General features: G+C 45.4%; 1 non-coding gene across 1 annotated transcript; it reads right to left on the bottom strand.

Annotated features, from left to right (window-relative positions):
* Nucleotides 1-3,650: 3,650 nt before the first annotated feature.
* Nucleotides 3,651-3,724, bottom strand: TRNAM-CAU (transfer RNA methionine (anticodon CAU)). Its single transcript has one exon. It is a non-coding gene; the product is annotated as a tRNA-Met (tRNA).
* Nucleotides 3,725-21,980: the final 18,256 nt, after the last annotated feature.

Raw genomic sequence — 21,980 nt, 5'->3', positions numbered from 1 at the left:
GCACCGAGAGCACCAGGGCGGTGGACGACGGCGAGGCCTAGGAAGGGGACGGTGCGGAGCTGGGGAAGATGCGGCAGTGGATGCACACGCGTAGAGGAGTATGAGGGTTCACTGGTTCGCTGTGGTGTGAGGCTGTCGTTGCTGCTGAATAACAAGCGGTGTGGGTGAGTAGAGGGATGGCTTGACCAATAGTGGGAGTAGTAGGAGGCGGTGAGGCCTCCGCCGCATCGCAGCCGGCCATGGGAGGCAGGAGCACGAGGCCCGACCGGCGCTGGTTTGGGCGGCTGGAGCAAGAAGACCAGAGGTTGAAGAAGCACTACGGCCGTTGGATGGACATTGTATGGTCATTGGAGCTAGAATCATGCGTATTGACTAAGTTGACAAAGCCCTCCGTCCCCGTGAACTTAGTAGGCCCACAAGTCAGCCTGCCATTATACTGGGTCCCAGCTAACAGGGGGAGTATTCATTTTTGTGCGTAATAAGGAGGCACTTCCTTGCGTGCGAAGATATAGCTGGTGGGTCCGAGGTGTCAGCGGCAGTAACATTTTTTTCACGAAATACAGAGGCCCTTTTGGTGGGTCACTAATGTCAGGTGGAGGAATCATTATTTTTTGCGTAATAAGGAGGCATTTCCTTGTGTGCGGCCTTGGACCCAGCTGTCGGCCTCTCTACCTAAAGTCCACTTCAGATGCATGTCGGTCGTTGACCACGTTGACCAGGCCGCGCCGAGAAGCACCAGGGCGGTGGCCGACGGCGAGGCCTAGGAAGGGAACGACACGGAGGCAGGGAAGACTCGGCAGTTGTTTCCCACGCGGAGGGGAGTACGACTGTACGAGGGTTTACTAGTTCGTCTGTCGTCACCGGAGAATAACATCAGGTGTGGGTGAGTAGAGGGATGGCTAGGCCAGCAATGGGAGTACGGTGGGGCAGTGAGGCCTGCACGGCAGCACAGCCAGCCGCAGGGAGGAGGGAGCAGGCAGTCCCGCCGACACTTGTTTGAACGGCTGGAGCAGGAAGAGCAGAGATTGAAGAAGCACGACGGCCCTTGGATGGACATCCAACAGTCACTGCTTGTGCGTCAACCTTTTTTTAGGAAAGCCTCAAATCTATGGAAAACAACATACAACCCATCTGCCATTATTTCTAATAATTTACAGCCCATTTGCTAATTCTTAAGGTTTTTATTGGAGCCCATATTCTTTTTGTTAGCATTACAGCCCATATTGTGGCCACGGTTAAAAAATCATATGAAATTTTGCATATTTCGGTGCGGTCCGAACTGTTTTTAATCCCAAAATTTCGACTCACATTCAAACTGATTTTAAAAATAAATGTATATCAACATAAAATGCAACAAATTCTCCACGCATAAAAAATAATGTAATTTAAAATCTCAAAATGAAAAAAAGATATTTGAAACTAATTGCCAGTTTGATGTGTTTTAAAAATGTACATCCCATTTCTCATTACTGATGGGCCATTTTCTCGGCCAGCCGAATGAAAGCTCTCCTCGTCTTGAAAGATTTGCAGCCCAACAGGCCTGACAAAGCGACTTACTTGGCAAATCACAAAAAAACTGGGCTGTGGCCGTGGACCCAGCTTCAACTTCTCCACGTACAGTACTCTTCTGATGGAACTCGTTCCTTGACCAAGTTGACCATGCCACGCGGAGAGCACCACGGCGGTGGACGACAGCGAGGCCTAGGAAGGGGACGACGTAGAGCCGGGGAAGACGCGACGGTGGAAGCCCGCGCGGAGAGGAGTACGAGGGTTCACTCGTACGGCTGCGGTGTGAGGCTACCGTCGCCGCAGGGCCTGGCCAACGGTGGGAATAGTAGGGGGCGGTGAGGCCTCCGCGGCAGCACAGCCCGCCACGGGAGGAAGGAGCATGCGACACGACCGGCGCTGCTTTGGGCGGCTGGAGCAAGAAGACCAGAGGTTGAAGAAGCACTACCGCCGTTGGATGGACATCGATGGTCACTTGAGCTAGAATCATTCATATTGACTAAGTTGACAAAGCCCTTCGCTCCCGTCAACTTAGTACGCCCACAAGTCAGCCTCCCACCAAGGTGGGTCCCAGCTAGCCGGGGAGTATTCATTTTTTGTGCGTAATAAGGAGGCACTTCCGGTGGGTCCGAGCTGGCAGTGGGGGGAACATTTTTTTCCCGAAATATGGTGGCCCGTCCGGTGGGTTCCAGCAGTCAGGGGGAAACATTTTTTCACAAAATACTGGTGGCCCGTCTGGTGGGTCCCTGCTGTCAGGTGGAGGAATAATTATTTTTCGCGTAATAAGGAGGCACTTCCTTGCAGCTGCCGTGGACCCAGCTGTCAGCCTCTCCATGTACAGTACTCTTCTGATGGAATTCGGTCGTTGACCACATTGACCATGCCGCACCGAGAGCACCACGGTGATGGACGACAGCGAGGCCTAGGAAGGGGACGACGCGGGGCCGGGGAAGACGCGACAGTGGATGCTCACGCATAGAGGAGTATAAGGGTTTACTCGTTCGGCTGCGGTGTGAGGCTGCCGTCGCCACAAAGTAACAGGGGGTGTGGATGAGTGGAGGGATGGCCTGGCCAGCGGCGGGAGTAGTAGGGGGCGGTGAGGCCTGCATGGCATCACAGCCGGCCACAGGAGGCAGGAGCAGGCGGCACGATCGGCACTGCGTTGGGCAGCTGGAGCAAGAACACCAGAGGTTGAAGAAGCACGATGGCCGTTGGATGGACATCGTACGGTCACTACAGCTAGAATTGTTCATATTGACTAAGTTGACAAAGCCCTCCGTCCCCGTCAACTTAGTGGGCCCACAAGTCAGCCTCCCACCAAGGTGGGTCCCAGCTAGCAGGGGAGTATTCATTTTTTCTGCTTAATAAGGAGGCACTCCGGTGGGTCCGAGCTGACAGCGGGGGGAACATTTTTTTCACGAAATACGGTGGCCCGTCAGGTGGGTCCCAGCAGTCGGGGGGCAGAGCATTCTGGCACTTTTTGGCGACTTTCACTTTCAACCCGATTCACCGCCTACGTGCCCTTTATGCCCAGTCATTCTGAAGAACACGTGCCCCCCCCGTCTTACCGCGGCTGCTGGCACAGAGTTAGCCGGGGCTTCTTCCTCGAGTCCTGTCATGATCGCGCACTCGACGAAAGCGCTTTACAAGCGGCATTGCCCTTCTTCACTCACGCGATATTGCTGGATCGGGCTTTCGCCCATTGTCCAAGATTCCCCACTGCTGCCCCTCGTGGGAGTCCGGGCCGTGTCTCAGTCCCAGTGTGGTTGATCATCCAAAAAGACCAGCTAAGCATCATTGGCTTGGTCAGCCTTTACCTGACCAACTACCTAATACTACGCAGGCTCATCAAACAACGCTTTTGAGCTTTCTTCAGGATTTGGCTCGAACTGTTCGGCAGATTCACATGCGTTATGCACCGGTTCGCCACTTTGTTCTCAACTATTCTGATTCCAGCAAACGGAGGCCGTTAGGTCAAAGCCGTAGCGCGCTCCCTGTAGTTTTGAAGCAGGGCGAGACAACTTTAGCTAGGAGCCTCTTTTCCTTCTGCCCAGCTCCCCGAAAACAACGTTCGACTTGCATGTGTTAAGCATATATCTAGCATTCCTTCTGAGCCAGGATCAAACCCAGATTTTGACTATATTAGGCGGGGACAGGATTCGAACCTGCAGTCTTCAGGTCATGAGCCTGATGAGTTGACCAATTCCTCTACCCCGCTTCTTCCCTTGATCTTTCTTTCCCTCTTCCCATAAACATTGCTTCTCTCTCCTAACCACTCTTAAATATGTGAAATACACGGAATCGATCCAAAACTACAAGCAAGGGAATCAACTCTTATTGCCGTAAAGGAAAAATAACCCCTTTCCTTTATATATATACACAAGGAACAAGTAGCCTTCGCCACCTATTCCTGAATTAAGGCAACACGAGAAATCTTTCTCTATGTCAATTCAAAACAAAACAAACGGACGACTAAATCCTATAAATGAAATTCTATTGAGAAGAGCTTGCGCCTATGCTTCTATAAAAATCACCTATGTGGAACGGATGCTTCTACTTGGTCATCATAGACCAGCAAATCCATTTGAGAGCTGTCTTCCTTTGATGGTAGTGTCCTTTCTTCACGCTCACCATCTCTGCAGAGCTTAACAAGATAATCCACGCCAACAACCAAAGCCAACAAGCCTTTGCTCAGAAGCTCTTTCTTCATCTAAGCTTTTAGTAACATTAGCTATCATCAATAGGGTGGAACGCATTAACCAGTAGAAACCTTGCTTCAAGGTAGATTCTTACATGTTTGGAGTTTTTTCTGGATCCAGGTACCTCAGCTATTGGCCTTACATGGCCTGACATGGGTATTCCCTCTTTCTAGTCCCACTCTTCTCCAACAGAGCTCCCTCACTGAGCGAGCATTCAGCATTCCTAGTATGCTCCACTCATTCTACGCCAAGCACCCAATCACGGGATCAGAATCACACCCTAGATCATACCTTTCACGAAAGAAAAGGACAGGCAGCCACTGCTAAACCAAGATCTCCATCTCTTGACTCCATCAATCAATCTTACCTTATAGGGCACAAAGGTATATTTACCATACGAGATGTGTGCACCTACTAAAGGGAATAGAAAGATCTTGGGCACAAATACTCCACTTTTCACGAAAGACATAGATTCACCAATGATTGGTTGGACTAAATACTACATTTATTTGCTCGGAAGAAGGAAAGTTGGCTATGAGAATGATTTCTCATACGTAGTCTTTCCTAGGACTATTCCAACAGGATGCTCAGAGGTGGGTGGAGAAAAAGCTCAAAAGGCATACTTCCTGCGCTTTCAGAGGATCTAAATCAGTCTTCATCCTTTCGCTTTTCAAAGCCCCTCGCAATAAATATGTAAATTCGTTTCGTAGAAATTCAGAGATTTTCAATCTCCTCGAAAGAAAATGAGTTCGATCAGCAACACCGGTCTCCGCAGCACCAGGATAAAGACCTTCTTTTTACCCATAACCTTTCTCTGCAGCATTGGAACCAAGATCGGGCTTGGCATAGTTACGAGGTTCCCGTTCTATTTAACTAACACTAACTGAAGCTAACCAGAAGCTTTCTTATCATGCAACTCTTGGATCGAAAAGAGGCTGCTGGACTGGACCACGGCTGAAACTGCCAGGCACGGACTAAAAGCTTTTATCAGGGATTCCCGAGTCAAACGATTACCATACATAGCATAGAGCTGGAAGCTACACTAGTGTACAGAGAAGACTGGATGTGAACACGGGCGGACATTGGCTATGTATGGGGCACTCACTAATCACTATTAGCAGGAAACAACTAGCAGAAACAAAGATGAACACACTTTCACTCCTTGCTCTTCAACACGTACTCACACGAGGGACTCTCAAATCTCTATTTCAGACCATAATCTTTCGATCCCTTTACCGAAGTGATTGATAGCAGGGCTCCAAAATCATAGGGCTTCTTCTATTTTTAGTGTGAACTCACTTCTATTCTATATCAAGATAGGGGCTTCAGTACTTGGCTGACCGCCCGGTGGAAGACCTGGTTCTACCACACAAGGGCAGCTTTCCTAGTCTAGGATTATTTTCCTCATATGTAATTTCAACTCAATGTGGAAATGTCCGATCTTATTCCAAAATAGAAGGTCTTCATGAAGGTCTGTCTTGTTTCAGGAATATAGGTACTGAAGTTCAATAGCGGTAGGTACCAAGGAGAAGACGAGTCAGGGCCGATTGACAAGACTAGCTAGGCTGACCTTCCAGCCATACTCCATCCCATATCGAACGGAAGTGCTAAAGGTTTCATGTGATGCTGACCTCAATGAACCAGACCTCAAGAATTCGTTCATCCCTTGGCTCCGAGGATTGGTCCAGTACTTGTCCACATGCATGAGTAGGCCTGTTGCGGGGATGTCCCATTAAAAAGGAAGGTCCCATATTTGAAATACAAAAATAAGATCAGATAGTGCTCAAGAGGTTTTTCTCCATACGAGAAATCCTTCACTCACAGGGAATTCAAATAGATGTGTTGAAGATCATCAAAGAAAGGAAAAAGACTGAATTCAATCCATCTCCTCCCTTTTCTTTAAACCAAGAGCTACTCCTCCCTTTTCTTTTTTATGTAATTTCAATACGATTTCGTTTGTGTTCATGTTTTCAATTTAGAACCCCACGGAAGTGAATATTTCTTTAGAGTACTCAAAAAGTATGCTTTTGTCGGAGGGAGATTGCCGGGTCTATGTAGAATAGAGAAGCAGCAAAAGAAAATAAATTGAGTAGCCAAAAGGCCTCGTGCACAGTATGGAAGGAAGAGGAAAAATGCACGGTACGCAATGTATGATGATGAACGTATGGAGTTAGTTCGGTGGGTTGATTGGGGAGTAGGGCCGGGGGGAGAAACTTGTCTCTTCTTGATGGTGAGTATATGCTTCGATCGATTCTTGTGCTCCCTATGCGCGTGTTCTTGATCACCGAACAAGTTACAAAATAAGTTTTTGCGCTCCTGTCCTTGTTCTTGTGAGTCCTTGTGAAGCTACATTGGTGATGGTTGGTGGTAGATGCGGATTACCAGCGAGCTCTGGATGCTACTCTTAGGGATAATATTACTGTGCTTTTTTGCTATGGTTAGTCATGATTACTGATCAATTGAGCAGTTCTTTTGAATGTACCAATTTTATTTTTGCATTTATTTGTTTCCCCCCATTTGAAACAGGGCTCAAGTCGCTTCCTGAGATGCATTTCACACCTGACTCACCTCCCACGCCTAAAATGTCTCCAGGTAAATGTTTTTCTGCTTGTGTAGTAATTCGGTGAATCTGCGGCCACTAATGCCATTCAGAGACTCTTGGGCATTTCGGCTTTCGCACCATATGATCCCTGCTCATCTGCCCACAACAAAACGGAATTTTTTTATATTCACTTGCGGTGTTCTCTCCATTTCTTGTTATATGCTGCTATAGGGCTATAGGAATACAGATTCAAACTTGATTGTATGATAAAACTGATTATTGATTCAATTCTTCTACTCACAGCATCTGTTCTATTAACTTGTAACTGCCTACTAATTACAGTATCGAGTGTCTTGGTGATGCGGATGCTATATATATAGTCTTCTCAAACTCTGAGTGCACAGATCTGTTAAGTTGTAACTGTACCTTCTAGTTTTTTAATCTGAGCAATCATTGATCATCTCATCCATTTGATCGTTTGAACACTACACTGGAATTAATATCTTTGCGGAATCGTTGATCATACTTCGTGTGTACTAATTGAAATCAGTTGTGCATGTCCGTGCTGCTGCCACCCCAGGACAAGTGAAGTGCCCCCGTCGACTATGGAGGAGCTTTCGACGTCCGTGCCACGCGATCGGTCGGGATCGGTGGCCTTCAGTTCCTGCCGGATTTCCCTTGTGATGTTAGTCCTCGCAGCAGCAGCTGCAGCCTTCATCAGGTTGCTGTTCTGATACATGCTTGTCTGACCTCGCTCTTGAACTTGTGCATGTCTGCTTCGTCTTTCTTGATTGGTTCCTCGTGTTGCATACAATGAAGTGGTGTCATGTGACGCTGGGCATAATCTCTGAAAACTCCTGACTGGTTCGGTGTGGTTTTGTTTATTCAACACCAATTGCCTTAGCTTTCTTTTTCTGAAGGAGACAGAGAAGAGAGTAGCTAGATTTCTTTTTCTATTTTGGTTTACTAATGGTCCGGTTTTATTTCAAAATGGTCCGTACTTTTCGATCTTTGGGCTTATTAAGCTTGAGAATCTTACTTAATAGGAGAAAATAGCCTCCTAAACATATGGCTAGCAACTGGTTCACCAAGAGTACACAAGAAAGGAAAAAGCACAACGAATTATTGATTTGGCAATGGGAATGGGCTAGAACCCTGGGTTCTTCCTTATATAATTAATGGTCTTTTCATTCTAATACTCTATCCGAGAGTTCTCAGTATTTAGCAAAGCTGTTCCTATCTAACGGATAAAAACAGGATCAAATGACAAAGACATTGTTTGTGGAGAAAGAGGTGGCTTTTCACGGATGAAATGAAACATTTGATTTGTGTAACAGGAGAAAGATTTCCCACTCCTTAGCCTTTTTTCACAAAATACGGTGGCCCGTCCAGTGGGTCCCTGCTGTCAGTTGGAGGAATCATTATTTTCCGCATAATAAGGAGGCACTTACTTGCTGCGGCCGTGGACCCAGCTGTCAGACTCTCCACGTATAGTATACTTCCGATGGAAGTCGTTCCTTGACCACATTGACCACGCCGCATTCCGTTGGATGCATGCGTCCATGGGCGTGGTGCGTCCCCACTGTCAGCCTCTCATGTACAGTCATCTTCCGATGACTCTCGGTTGTTGACCACGTTGACCACACCTTGCCGAGCGCACCCAGACTGGAATGACCCGGAGATGGGGAAGACAGGGCAGTGGAGTCGCAGATGGAGAGGAGTTGGAAACTTCACTAGTTCGGGTGGGAGGTAGCACAGCCGTGGTGCCGCCCACGGGAGACAGGAGAAAGAACAGAGGTTGAAGAAGGAGCACGGCAGTTGGATTAACATCCAACGGTCCAGCTGCTAGAATCATTTGTTGATTAAGTTGACAAAGCCGTGCGTACACGTCCGCTTAGTAGGCCCACAAGCCAGCTACCAAATCTGACGGGTCCCAGCTGTCAACGGGATGAATAAGTTTTTTCGCAAAACAAGGAGGGACTTCCTTCCGTGCGAAGATACAGCCGGTGGGTCCCAGCTGTCAGGTGGAGGAAACATTTTTTTCAGCTTAATAAGGAGGAACTTTCCTTGCGTGTGACCATGCACCTCGTGGGTCTCAGCCGTCAGGCTCTCCACATACAGTCCTCTTCCGATGACTCTCATTTGTTAACCACGTTGCACCGAGCGCAGCGAGGCGGTGGACGACGGCGAGGCCCCAGATGGGAACGACTCGGAGATGGGAAGACGCGACAATGGAGTCGCAGATTGAGAGGAGGAGAAGGGTTATAACTGGTTCTGTTGCGGCATGGGGCCGTAGTCTGTGGAGAATAACATGACGTGTCAAGGGGCGGAGGGATAGCCTGGCCGACGGTGGGGTAGCGCTTCGCAGCGATGCGTGCTAAGCAGGGCCGCTAGCCGCTGGAGGCCGGACCAGGCGGTCCCGGCGACGCTGGAGGAAGAAGATGAGATATTGAAGGTGCATGCCAGCCGTTGGATATAAATCCAATGGCTGTGGATGACACAATCATTTGCTGACCAAGTTGACAACGCCCTGCGTAGGCTTCGACCTATTGGCCCACACGTGGGATGTTTTTATAATGTATATATAAGTCTCTATAAAATATACGATAATTGTAATAATATAAATATATATATAATGTGGTTAGAAGGGAAACATAAATTGGACACAGCATTATTATTCTTATATATAGATAAATAGAACAGAGACCTACGTTTTATACCCCACAGTAGGCATACTAACAAGTTCACACACAAATACAACAGAAAAGTTAAACATTCGTATCAAACTCAGGTTCACAGGACATGTTCATATTCATAGCCAACATTCACTATCAACAACTCAAAGATTCATATATACACAAGCTCAACATATCTATGCATCCAAATGATTGATAGATCACACGACAATATTCATACATATTGACAAAAAGATTCAGATATACACATGTTCAGTATGTTTATGCATCCAAATGATTGAGATCACAACCAATATGATCCATGGACGAACTTTAATTACCTAGGGTACAGACTGGTAAATGGTGTTCAATCGGAGGTACTTCTTGCTAAAATTAGTTCTTCTACGAGTAAACTTTCGAGTACATAAGAGGCAGCACAGACAAACTGAACTTTGCTTGTAGGTTTATCCTCAAATAGTGGCATCGTGCTGAGGGAGGTTTGAGCAACTTGGCCTCTACTTTCATCCAACTAGTTTATTGGCTCATCTTGGTCCTGTATCTTGCCAAAATTCTACATCGCAGACGAGAAAGGAGGCGGTTGAGAAAATGAACCACCCAAATTTTTTGTGTAGTTCAACTGAAATGGAGCATCCTTGGCGTGCAGACTGATTAAGTGCCAGATGAATATACGCGTCAACCAACTTGTCTGGAATCTTTAGACTCCATGCCATATAGTTCGCTACCATATGTGTCGATAACCAAAAGGCACAAGTTGGGACCAAAGACTGGACTGCATTTTTCTGGGCTATGCACCAAGCAATATTTTAGGCGTTCACTCTACTAATACTTGGAGTTTGACAATTGGTTAACGCCGGTTGATACTCGAATGAATATAGGCACTTCTTGTCAACATCGATGCTTGTCTGAGTGAACTTTGGAGTACATAGCAGCAGCATAAGTACCCGTCCATCTGCTCATTTTGTGCAATTCTACTGAAATCACCCGATGTAAAAATTTGCCTGGGAGTTCAGGCTCCAAATTACTCCTTTATGAAATCGACAAACAGTAGCACAATACCAAATTACCAATACATATGACAGGCACAATAATCAGGATAAAGACTAGTACCAATCTGTGTGAGGTAGCATATCAATTACTATTTCCTTTGACTGGAAGCCGAGATAAGCCAAGCGACTAATAGCAAAGGAAGAAAGCAAGCCGAGATTAGCGACTGACAGGAAAGGACGGAAGTTGTCGAGGCAATGAAGCATCCAAAGTTTTTGTGCAGTTCCACCAAAATCGAGCATCCCTGCTGGCACATATATTGAGAGAGTGAGATTACTGTAATAGTGGGACTAGTTGATGAAATATACACTAACAAATAGAAGCACCCTCATTATCTTAATGGGTAAAGTTAGCAACATAGTAGTCTTGCTTAAAGAGAGGTATTAGTTTATTTAATCAGTGCAAATTAGCTCAACACTCAAATCATTGCCATTTATCATAGGTTGCAAAACTTTAACGTGCAAAGATAAAGGAGTTTCTCATGACAGTAGCACGATACAAATAGAGATGACAATAAACTAATATGGATGAAGGCCTTAGGCCCGTACCAACCTGAGAAAAAAAGCTTATTCATGTAGTCCCATAAGAGATGATAAAGCACTCATTGGAATCACACAATAGTATATATTTGTGTGCACTTCAAATGTATGGTTGAAATCACTCTTGTTTACCAGTGCTGAGATTATATCGAAAGATTATCAAGAACTTCCAGCAGAGTTAAAGCACTGGTTGGGATACAGTTCATTGCATTGTCTTGTGTAGTTCCACTAAAATGTATGATTGGCACAACATGATCCCTGTTTGCACATGTAGGAACAAGGTGAAACCTTCATTAGCTTAGTGAGAAAGGATAGGAAGACATTAGCAGATTACTCAAACAGTAGCATCAAATTCATGATGGACAATACGCAAAACCTTGCCTCATTGAACCAATGGCAATAAATTGACATGCAAAAAATAGCACTATTGTGTCATGACACTAATAATATTCCCTCCCTGCTCCACCACATGATTCACCTCCATAGACAAACATACACATGTACATGATTCAACATAGGGTCCTACTAAAGATTTGTTTAACTCCAACAGGAAAATTAGGCAGTAATAAATTAGTGGTACTTAAGTACTCCTAATTAATTAAGTGAGATAGCGGAAGTGGAAGGGCTCCCTGGAGGATCGTCTCACATGTAAGGTAGTCGTTGCCGGAGCCCTTGAATGGCCTCGACTGAGGCCGCTGGCTTCAGCAAGATCGCCTTGGCACTGTTTATTCTTCTTCTTCTTCCTCTTCATGCTCTATTTCTATTTCTCCTCACCAGTTGGTGAAACCAAGTACATGATTGGCCTTCTAATTCAGAATTGGTTTTGTTAGTGAGGGAGTACAAGTGTACTAGTAAAAAATAGCATTATTTTCTCATGGCAGTCGGAAAATAGAGATGAACACATGCATTAAATATCATTCTTACCTAAAGGAAGGTTATGGCGCCAATATGGATGATGAGGATTGGAACACAGATCTCCCTTTGTGTAGTTCCACCGAAATGAACCAACTATTCCATTCTAACATTCCAGTTAAGCAACACAAAAGTCACTTCTTTTAAGAAGAGTTTTGTGCAGTGCACCAAAAGGTCACAACAGCAACCAGGTGAATTGGATATCCCTGTTTGCACAAAAAGGTACAGAGGAAACAATCAGAGTCTCAAACATTACAGGCAAAAACATTTGACTAAACTTGTCACGGTTTATAACAGTGGCATGGCTTCATTTTTACCAGGGACATTAGATTAAGAACAGCTAAATATTTGTTTCAAGGGGATGGGACAGTGGGTGCACCAGCAGTCCAACACCATGTACGTAAACAGGGGCATAAAGTGGTGATTCATAGTTTGTTGTCCTGAGAAACAAACATCCAAGAAACATATCTGGGTTGGTCCCATTTTTGTTCACTCTAGACACCTACTCCTATGTGTGGATAGCAAATCTAGTCCTGGTCATACCACTGTGTACAACATTACCCCTATATTTCCCTTTTCGACCAAGAGACCGGTTGAATGACCAGTCTGTACTACTTTCACCCCCTTTCCTTCCTATTTGTAGCAAGTCCGATGTACATACTAAATTCCCCCACCCCACTTTATTTATTGTTTGAACCAAATACTCCCTCTGTCCGGAATTACTTGTCATCAAAATGGATGTGTCTAGAACTAAAATACATCTAGATACATCCATTTCAATGACAAGTATTTTCGGACGGAGGGAGTACAAGATTCGACTGCATGAAGTAGCTTTACCTCTAACAATAGAAAAAAAAATAGGTGACGTTGGACCATCCGATCGAGAGGGGCTGAGAGGTAGAAAATGATGCACATGCAGCAACGTAGCAAGCTGGGGAAGTAGAGCTAAGGCGGTTTCGAACGAAGATATACCTGAAGGTCGTCGGGATGTGGATAGGTGGGCGGTGGGAGGCCGGATCCGCCCACAGGCAACGACGAAGAGATCGTAGGACCTCCCGTGCCGGCGCTCGGCCAGAGATAATGGTGCGGCCGGCAGTGGGTCTCCTCCCTCGCTGGCGACAACGGCCTAAACGCTGCCCCTCCTCCCCTTCACCGGCGGAGGGGGATACGTCCGGATCTGTAACTAGCGGTGAGGATAGAAAGCCAGTGTTTTTTGAAGGGAGAAAGATAGTGTTACTACCCCTATCTTGTTTAGATCTGGAGAGGATGAGAGTGTGTGAATAGAGCAACCCTAGCAAGCAAGCGCGGAGGCTCCGGCCTATATATACGTAGTGGGGTAGTTTTCCTTTTTCACTCCATCAAAACAATCGTTTAAAATTGTGTACTACTACATGTCAGGTCGCGTTTTTTTAGTTGTTGATTGTTTTTTGAGATTACTACCCGCTTGTTCCAAGTGGTGTAACGGTGTGCCAGGTCGCACTTTGTATCGTTCAAGTCTGGTACTACAAGTCCCTCCATTAAATGAAAAACCACCCCCTCATAAAAATTTGTGAACAAGCCCACGACTAAAATTAGCAGAAACGTGGGTTGCCCCAACATGCATTATTATTTATATTTTCTACTCTCTCCGTTCCTAAATATAAGTCTTTTTTATTAGCCACACCTAAGACAAGAATTTTTTTATTAGCAGTGAACCCCACATGTCATAGACACAAAAATTGTGGAAAGATTCCCTTAGGCAAGCCAAAGTGTGTCTAACAATTTGAGCAACTCAGGTTAGGCAAGTGTGGCAAGTGTGGGAAAAATAATGTGGCAACATAAGACAAACATAGTCACAATCCAAACAGCCCCGTAATTTTTTGTGACATGCATGAAAATTTGGTTAGTTAAATTTATAGCCAAAATTTGGCAAGGTGCATCAAATCAACAGATGCAAGTATCAAAAGGAAAGTCACGGCATGCATACTTGCGTTGTACTCCCTCCGTTCCCAAGTATAAGTCTTCTTAGAGATTGCAACAAGTGACTACATACGAAGCAAAATATGTCTACATACGAAGTAGTCCATTTGAAATGTGTAAAAAGACTTATATCGAGTGCAGTGCTTTGATGTGTCGCGTCAACTCGTACAAGACCAAGAAATTTGATTACTACAACGCCCTCTCCCTAGCGGACTAAGCTCCGGTGCCTTAACTGCACCTGCCTTTGGCTGCATGACAGGAGGGCCAACCACCTGTTGGGCCCACCTGTCATAGACGCAAAGGCAGGAGCAGTAAGTAGAAGCTTTCACTACTAGGAAAAACCTTAGCAGTAGCGTTGGTTTTTGGAGTACTAGTAGCGTAGGTTCCCGCGCTACTACTACAATGCTACAGCTATTTTTTAGCAGTAGCGTGTGTTTTACCTCACGCTACTGATAAACAGACATACCAGTAGAACTTGTTCCCCGTGCTACTACTATTCCAAACCGTCGTCAGCGTCGGCGCCTCCGCAAGCCCGTGTTGGTGGTGTTAATGTCGTTATCGTCGTCGCCACCGCAGCACCGTGACGATGTCGTCGTCACCGCCGCCCCAGCACCATGATGATGTCGTCGTTGTCGCCGCCACCGCAGCCCCGTGTCAATGTCGATGTTGTCATCATTGTTGCCACCCGCAGCCCCATGTCGATGTCTCATGTCCATGTGTTCCCTACTAGGAACTCACAAATCCTAGACATAAACAATGAACCAAGACCGCTACTAGGAACTCACAATGAACCTGGAGCATTAGTACAGTATAGCAGTAACCTATAGGGCACTAAGTAGCATATAGCAGTAACCTATAGGACGTCATGCCCAAACCGCAACCCTCGTCTGCATTTCATGTCAACGGGAGGTCACTGTAAGCAATTAAGTTATAAGAGAGGACCTTGTTAATGTTGGGCGTACCCAAAGACTTGGGTTTGCTGGACGTCCGACAACGATGGATGAAGAAAATATAAAAGGACAAAGTATACTACACAAATAAACTTTATTTTTGATGAAGTTAACTTTGCAGGCATTCACATGGAAGAGATGAGTAGCAACCAACTCTATCTATCTATCTATCTATCTATCTATCTATCTATGTGTGTGTAGGATGTGCTGATCATTGGTTTGGTCTTTATAGTTTATTTTCCTTCTCTGCCGATGCCACCTTCAGTTAAGCATAATTGGAAAATTTTGAATTTTAGATTGTGTGTGTGATCAACCATGGACATGCAACTACAGACAGGGTGTGTACAGAAGTCCAACTGCGTATTTTTTTAGAGAAGGAGAATGACCCCCATTCAACAGTACATAGGCCTAGCGGAAATTTATTCAAGGAGTAGACAAGAGCATGTTCCAGTTTACTACAATATGTAATTTAAATAGCCCGACGCAAACAACTATAAAGTTACGAGTGAACTATGATCCAATATTGTGCAGAATATTAACATGAAGGTGGATTTTTCATATTTGAGTTTTTCTTAATGTTAAGTTAAAAATAAATGAATATATACATCAGGTGGATTGTCACATGCAACCTGTGGTAGTTTCAGTTTGTGTTGGCTTCAATTCTCACTCCAAACCTTTATTTCTCTTGTGGGCAACTCAAAATTGTTTACAATCCGTTCGGAGGGGGCGCACATGCTCGGGGCTCCACACGCTCGTGGATTGGGAGAGGAGGTGGGACATTAGTTTGATGTTAGAAAATCGGCACCAACAAGAAAATAGGTTGCAGTTTATATATAACCGACCAATAATCAACAACAACAACAACAAAACCTATGATCCATGTGCTATAGCAGGGAAGAAAATAACTAAAAACGCACAGAAAAAATTAACTTGAGGAAATCTTTACCTTTTCGATCGTAGGTTGGAGGCATTCAGCTTCACAGAGGATGGCGTGGGCCTTCCTAGTAGAGGTATGAGCAATGCCTTGTGCGCATACATATGGCTGCCAGTCACAAGACTATTCGCCCTCTTGATGTCAGATATCTACAAACAAAGAAAGTAATTTTAACATGGTAACCAAACTCACTATATGTGCACTTGAGAGGAAGGCGGCCATAATAATATCTCCAATTAAGTAAACCACCACGATGAACATGAGGTCCAAATCTGCAACACAGATACAGAAATGTTTCTGTCGCACGCCACGATAAGCACGACACCCTGAACTCAGTAAGTGTTTTGCATCGCATTACATGATTGCATCGCCATGAACAACATCATTTACTAAGTATTCTGAAGAGGAGCAAGATAAAGGCTCAGCACAGGTAGCTGCAAACTATGGATAATATAAGTGAATGTTTGGATATTGTCACAGGCATGTCCTCCTCTCTTCTCTCATGCCGGCACTCCGTATCCTATTCTCCTACCAAAACTGAAAATCCCTTCATAATACAATAGTATTGTTCCTTATATTTAGGAATAACAACATGAAGCACACAGATCACCACCGCTTTGTAGTGCAGCTCAGCACCGGCCAAATCATAGCAGACCATACCAGAGGCACAATCAGGGAATGAGGGGGAGAGAATTACCTCGACACTGTACTTGATGGTGATGCCGGCGAGCGTGTCCATCTGGGACACCTCGTGCTGGACAGCTGGAGGAAGTCTTGGCCGTCTCCGGGCGAGTAGCAGGACGCGGGTGGCGGCGGTGTCCGCTCCGGCGACAACAGCAGCGCGCTGCCCCAGCCCTCCTCCGTGCGGCCGTCCGTAGAACTCGTCCGACAACAGGTGCGAGATCCCCCTCCTGGTCGGCGGGCGTAAATCACGCAGGGGAGGGAGATCTGTCCGATCCCAGCGGGCGGGAGGTGCCCAGGCCTCAGGAGGGGAATGCGGTGGAGGGACGTCGGGTGGGAGGTTGCGTGGGCGGCGTCGGGTGGGTGGCCTTTGCTTGTCGATGGTGGAGGGGATCTAGATCGGGGGCTTGGGTGATTTTTTTTAGATAAACGGGGGCTGGTGGTCGGTGGAGTGGGATTGTTGGTAGGGTGGGAGTATACTAGTAGCGCGGTCGTTTCCCCTGCGCTACAGCTATTCAAATAGTAGTAGCGCAGGTTTTAGAACCCGCGCTACTACTATGGTCTGTTCGCGGGGCACGGTTAGAGATATTTACTAGTAGCGTGTTTTTTTGTCAACACGCTACTATTAAGTAGCAGTAGCGTGGGGCAATATAGCACGCTACTAGTAAGTGTCTGTCTATAAGCTTTTTCCTAGTAGTGTATCGCTACATGCTATCCCTCCCGCACGAGGTGGACGGACATGCAGTAGTGGATTCGATACTGTAGAAGTAGGAGTAACATCATTGTTGGTCTTCTCGAAGAGGCGAAGAGCCAAGCACAACCCAAACGTGGCAGTTGCGAACGCTCGCGTGGTGCGGTGCCTTGGAGCACGCATATACTAGCCAGGCTCTTGCATGAGACAAAATTGCTATTGTTTAACAATTAAACTCCATCATCCATTGGTTGATACTCATTCTGCATAGGTCCACGCGCTTAGCACCATTTCCTCGTGGGGTCACCAATGTTTATTTGTTAATTAATAGCATTGCTTGCAATGAGCTAGCCATTGCAAGTCATTAAAAGCATGCACACCTCTCATCTCTTATTGGTTGATATGTCAAGAAACAAGAAACAAGGTAGAAGTTAATGCACCACACCTAAGTGTTTTCGGACTATTTGGTTTTCGTAAGATGAGTTACACACCTAGACGGAGGGAGTAGTATAGCCCTGTAAACCGGAAAGGAGTATTTGCCTTTCTAGAGATTTCAACAAGTGACTAGACTACACCGCGTGCAGCCGTGCAGTACTCCCTCCCTTCCGGTTTAGGCTCAAATCTCATGAACCAAGGCATTTTGTGAGTGGAGGAATGTATCTCATATTTTACAAAACTACTAATTAAGCTCATGCATTAATTACATAATTCTCTCATTTTCCTCTCTGCCTTGGTCGCGGTGCACAATATTGAGCACTCCTATATGACTAGACGCTCTATCTACATGCGGGACATTTCAAAGCACCCGGGCCCGCGTGCCATCCACCAAATCACAGCGAGGTGCTATAGTCGAGACTCACCTGTCACCCCGGTGTGGTCGTCATGACCCGTCATATCACAAAACCCACACCTTTACCAGGAGTGGTAAGGTGGCCTCCAAGTTGGACTGGATGAAGCAACCATCATTTCATTGGAACGCTTGTTCAAGCCCTTTCTTCCCTTTCTTGAAGAAAACCTCACTCCAGGATACTCACTTCTGCCATTTTTCTTCTGTACCGACGAAGGTAAGGTGGGAGAATCAGTTATGCTGCTATATTTTCATTCCAAGAATCTTCTTTTTGTGAAGCACCGACCGATTCTCACATCCTATTCTTTTCCCGTTTTCATTGCGATTGTGGTTTCCTTTCGATTGCTTTTTTTTGTCAGTTCATTGATGGCTACTGGAACACTAGGCAAAGAGTTGCCGGCGGACAACCCACTGGAGACAACGATCTCCAGGAAGCAAGCACCGACCAACGAGTTGACCATGTTGGCGGGCCAACCCATGGAGACGAAGAACTCCAAGAAACAAGCACTGGCCAAAGAGTTGACGACGTTGGCGAACGAACTCCTCAAAGAAAGTTGGAAGAACAGCAAGGGCCCCACCGTGCCTACCCCAGGAACTCTGATTGCCACCTATGCGAGGCTCAAGGCCGAGTTTGAGGAGATAGTCACCGTTGAGAAGCAGTATTCCCCTGGAAAAGTGATGGCCCCCATCGAGGATGAGGAGATGGTCCCCGGAGGGATGAGATGCCCCGGTGAGCTGCACAAGGTAAAAAATAATGGCTTATTACCATAGTTGTAGTTTTTGATTATTTGCAATGTGCTTGCTAATATTCTTTTACACATTTATATCATTTTTGGGACTAATGTAACATCCCGAATTTCCAATTTGGAATGTTATACATAGATCATAAATTGCATATCATATTTTTCTTGCATTTGGTTTCGATCCTTGAAATCCTACGCAACTCAAGGACCCACGGAGAGAGTTGGGGATTTCGATATTTTCATATTTGAGTTTTTTCAAATTTTGAAAGTAGGACCATTTGATTTTATTTATTTTATCTTCAATTATTTCAAATATATAATTATGAGAGAGGGAATAAAATGACTTTCCCAAAATAAAGAAATATTGAAGATTTAATAAAAAAATCGAATAAGATTTTATTTTGGATTTTTTGTCTATTTTATTTGAATTTAGGAAAAATGCGTGTTTTCCAAAATTGCATTTAGGCCCAAATAAATGTTCATCTAAACCGGCTTGATTTTAGAAGCAGGGGAAAATTTATTTCGGGATTTTTGGAGTCCGTTTAGTATTTCTTTCGTTTGTTTTTCTGCGCGATTTTAAAAAAAAAAACTGGAACCGACTCCGGGCCGTACCCGAGCGGGACTCCGCCCGGGGCAGCCTTTAAATAGCGCCCGCCCGAGCCGCCCCAGCCCAACAGGGCCGCCGCCAGCCCACCCGCGCCCCCGAACCCTAACCATAGCCGCCCGATCCGCCACCGCCGCGCCCGACCCGCGCCGCCGCCGCCCGCACCGCCGCCGCTGCCACCGTGACGGAGCCACCGCCTCGCCGGAGCCGCCGCCCGCCGCCGTCGCGACCCGCCGCCCGAGGTGCCTAGTTTTCAGCGCCGCCGTTTTTTCTCGAAAACCGTTCGGTTTTTCCGTCGGTTTTTCACCGTTTTTTTTAGTTTCCGTTTTTTATTAGATTGTTTTTTTTTGGTTTAGGTTAAATAGCGTTTGTTCGTTTGTTCGTTCGTTTTAATGAATGCATTCATCATTTAGATCCAGATAACGAACGTTCATTCGTTAATCTGTTCGTCGTTTTTCTTTTTCTCAGATTTTAATCCGTGATTTTTCTGATCGCGATTTCTGATCCGATTTTCGTTTTAGTATAACTTTTCGCTCGTTTTTCGGAATCAGGCGATTCAGGCGCCTAGAGTTTCGTCTCGATACCCTCTTTCCGAATAATCTACTCAAACCAGTTTTTGCTTCTATAAAATTTGACTTAGGTCGAGATTAGTAATCGAAGCTTGTTTCTTTCGCCGTTTGAGTTTGTTTCTTTGATCAATTTGTTTCTTTTTGCAAACCAGAGTTCTTAAGTTGAACTTTTTGGTTAGACCTCTTATTTGAGTTTTACTCGTGCATTAGATGAGTACTTATTGTATGCTTGTTTGTTTGTTTGCTTGGGATAGAGTACCCGGATTGCGCTGCTTGCTGCTTCGAATTCCTAGGTTACGCAGATCATCAGCAAGGCAAGTAACACTTTGATCATATCCCTTATTACCCAGTTTTTATGCATTAGTTTCATCCTCAAACATTGCATGATTAGGATCTAATTAAATTGTGGGTTTTGGGAAGTAGTTTGAGGTAGTACCTATTACCTGTTTTATTATCAAACCCTTGGGAGTTACTTCTACGTTTGCTTATTATGCCATGCTATGCTCGTAGACGTGGATTGGGTTTGAGTGAATATCCATGACAGATGTGAGACTGTTAATTTAATGGTTTATTTAAGGTGGCAACATTTATACACATCTGGGTGGATTGAGGTACCTGGTTATTCCAGGATTGCCTGTCTAGGCACCTGGGTAGACCAGGATTGCCTGTTTCTTTTTATGGACCGCCACCCAGGCTCAAAGGGATCATAAGATTATTCATGCTAGAAACTTCCGTGTGCAGCCACATGCTATTATGGGCTCTAGCATAGTTGACTAACTTGTGCGAACTCTTACAGTGGTAGACTAGCAGATGTAGGGGAATGTAGGTTGGTACGGTCTACGCATCGTAAGGTGCTAGCGCTTCTGAAAGACCAAGTCTCGGTCATCCGTTTCTCAAACACCATGTAGTGCGAGAAAACCAACGGAGGAGATTGAGTCATGTGGGGAAAAGTGCGCAACCTCTGCAGAGTGTACAAACTAATCATGATTATCCGTGTCCCCAGTTATGGACTTTTTGGGTATCTAGTACCTGGATTTTCATGTGTATCTCAACATGTTACTTTAATTAATATTGTTGGGTTTTAATGATGATATTTAATTGGGATTGAGGATGCTGTCAACCATTCTCAATGTTTAACAAGGCATGGTCAGCGGATGGCAAAGGCTTTGCCATCTGCCAGCAGATGGCAAACAGTTTGTCTGAAACCCTGCCAGTAAAGGCTTCTTTGCCATCTGCTGGCTGATGGAAAAGAGCCTGTGGCTTTGCCAGCTGCTGGCAGATGGCAAAGCCTCTTAACGGGGTTAGCCCCATTAGAAGGCTAACGACATACTTTGCCATCTGCCAGCAGATGGCAAAGGCTGCAGGCTCTTTGTCATCTGCCAGCAGATGGCAAAGGCTGCAGGCTATTTACCGTCTGCCAGCAGATGGCAAAGGCTGAATGCTTTGCCGTCTACCAGCAGATGGCAAAGGCTGCATGCTTTGCCGTCTGCCAGCAGATGGCAAAGAGGTTTGCCATCTGCTGTCAGATGGAAAAGAGCCCAAATAGGCCAGCCCAAATGTTACATGTAGATGACACGTGGCCTCTTTGCCATCTGCCAGCTGATGGCAAAGCTCTTTGCCATCTGCCAGCAGATGGCAAAGTGACTATATTGCCCCATTTAATTTTGTTTTTTCTTATATCAATTCATTTTCACAGAAATCAAACACAAATATATTTATATGACCAATATAGCATATTCAACACATATTACCAATAGTCATGAACACATATGTATCCAACACATGTTACCAATAGTAGCAAGTTTCATCCGTACATATACATAGTTTCATCAATATTACACAGTTTCATCCATAGGTAGCAAGTTTCACAAGGTCAAAACAAAAACTAAATACAAGCACTCCATCAACCCAAGCTTCCGTGATCTTAAGAAAATCTGTAAAATGGGAAAGAAGAAAGTTAGAAGAAGAAGACTAGAAGAAGAAGATTATTATGATGCAACTTATATCTGTAAAATAGGTCATTTTGGAGCTAAGTATGGTTATTATGTCATTTTTGAGCTAGCT

Source organism: Triticum aestivum, chromosome 5B (assembly GCF_018294505.1).
Source record: "Triticum aestivum cultivar Chinese Spring chromosome 5B, IWGSC CS RefSeq v2.1, whole genome shotgun sequence".
NCBI classification, from domain to species: Eukaryota; Viridiplantae; Streptophyta; class Magnoliopsida; order Poales; family Poaceae; genus Triticum; species Triticum aestivum.
This window is presented reverse-complemented; position numbering and strand designations above follow the sequence as displayed.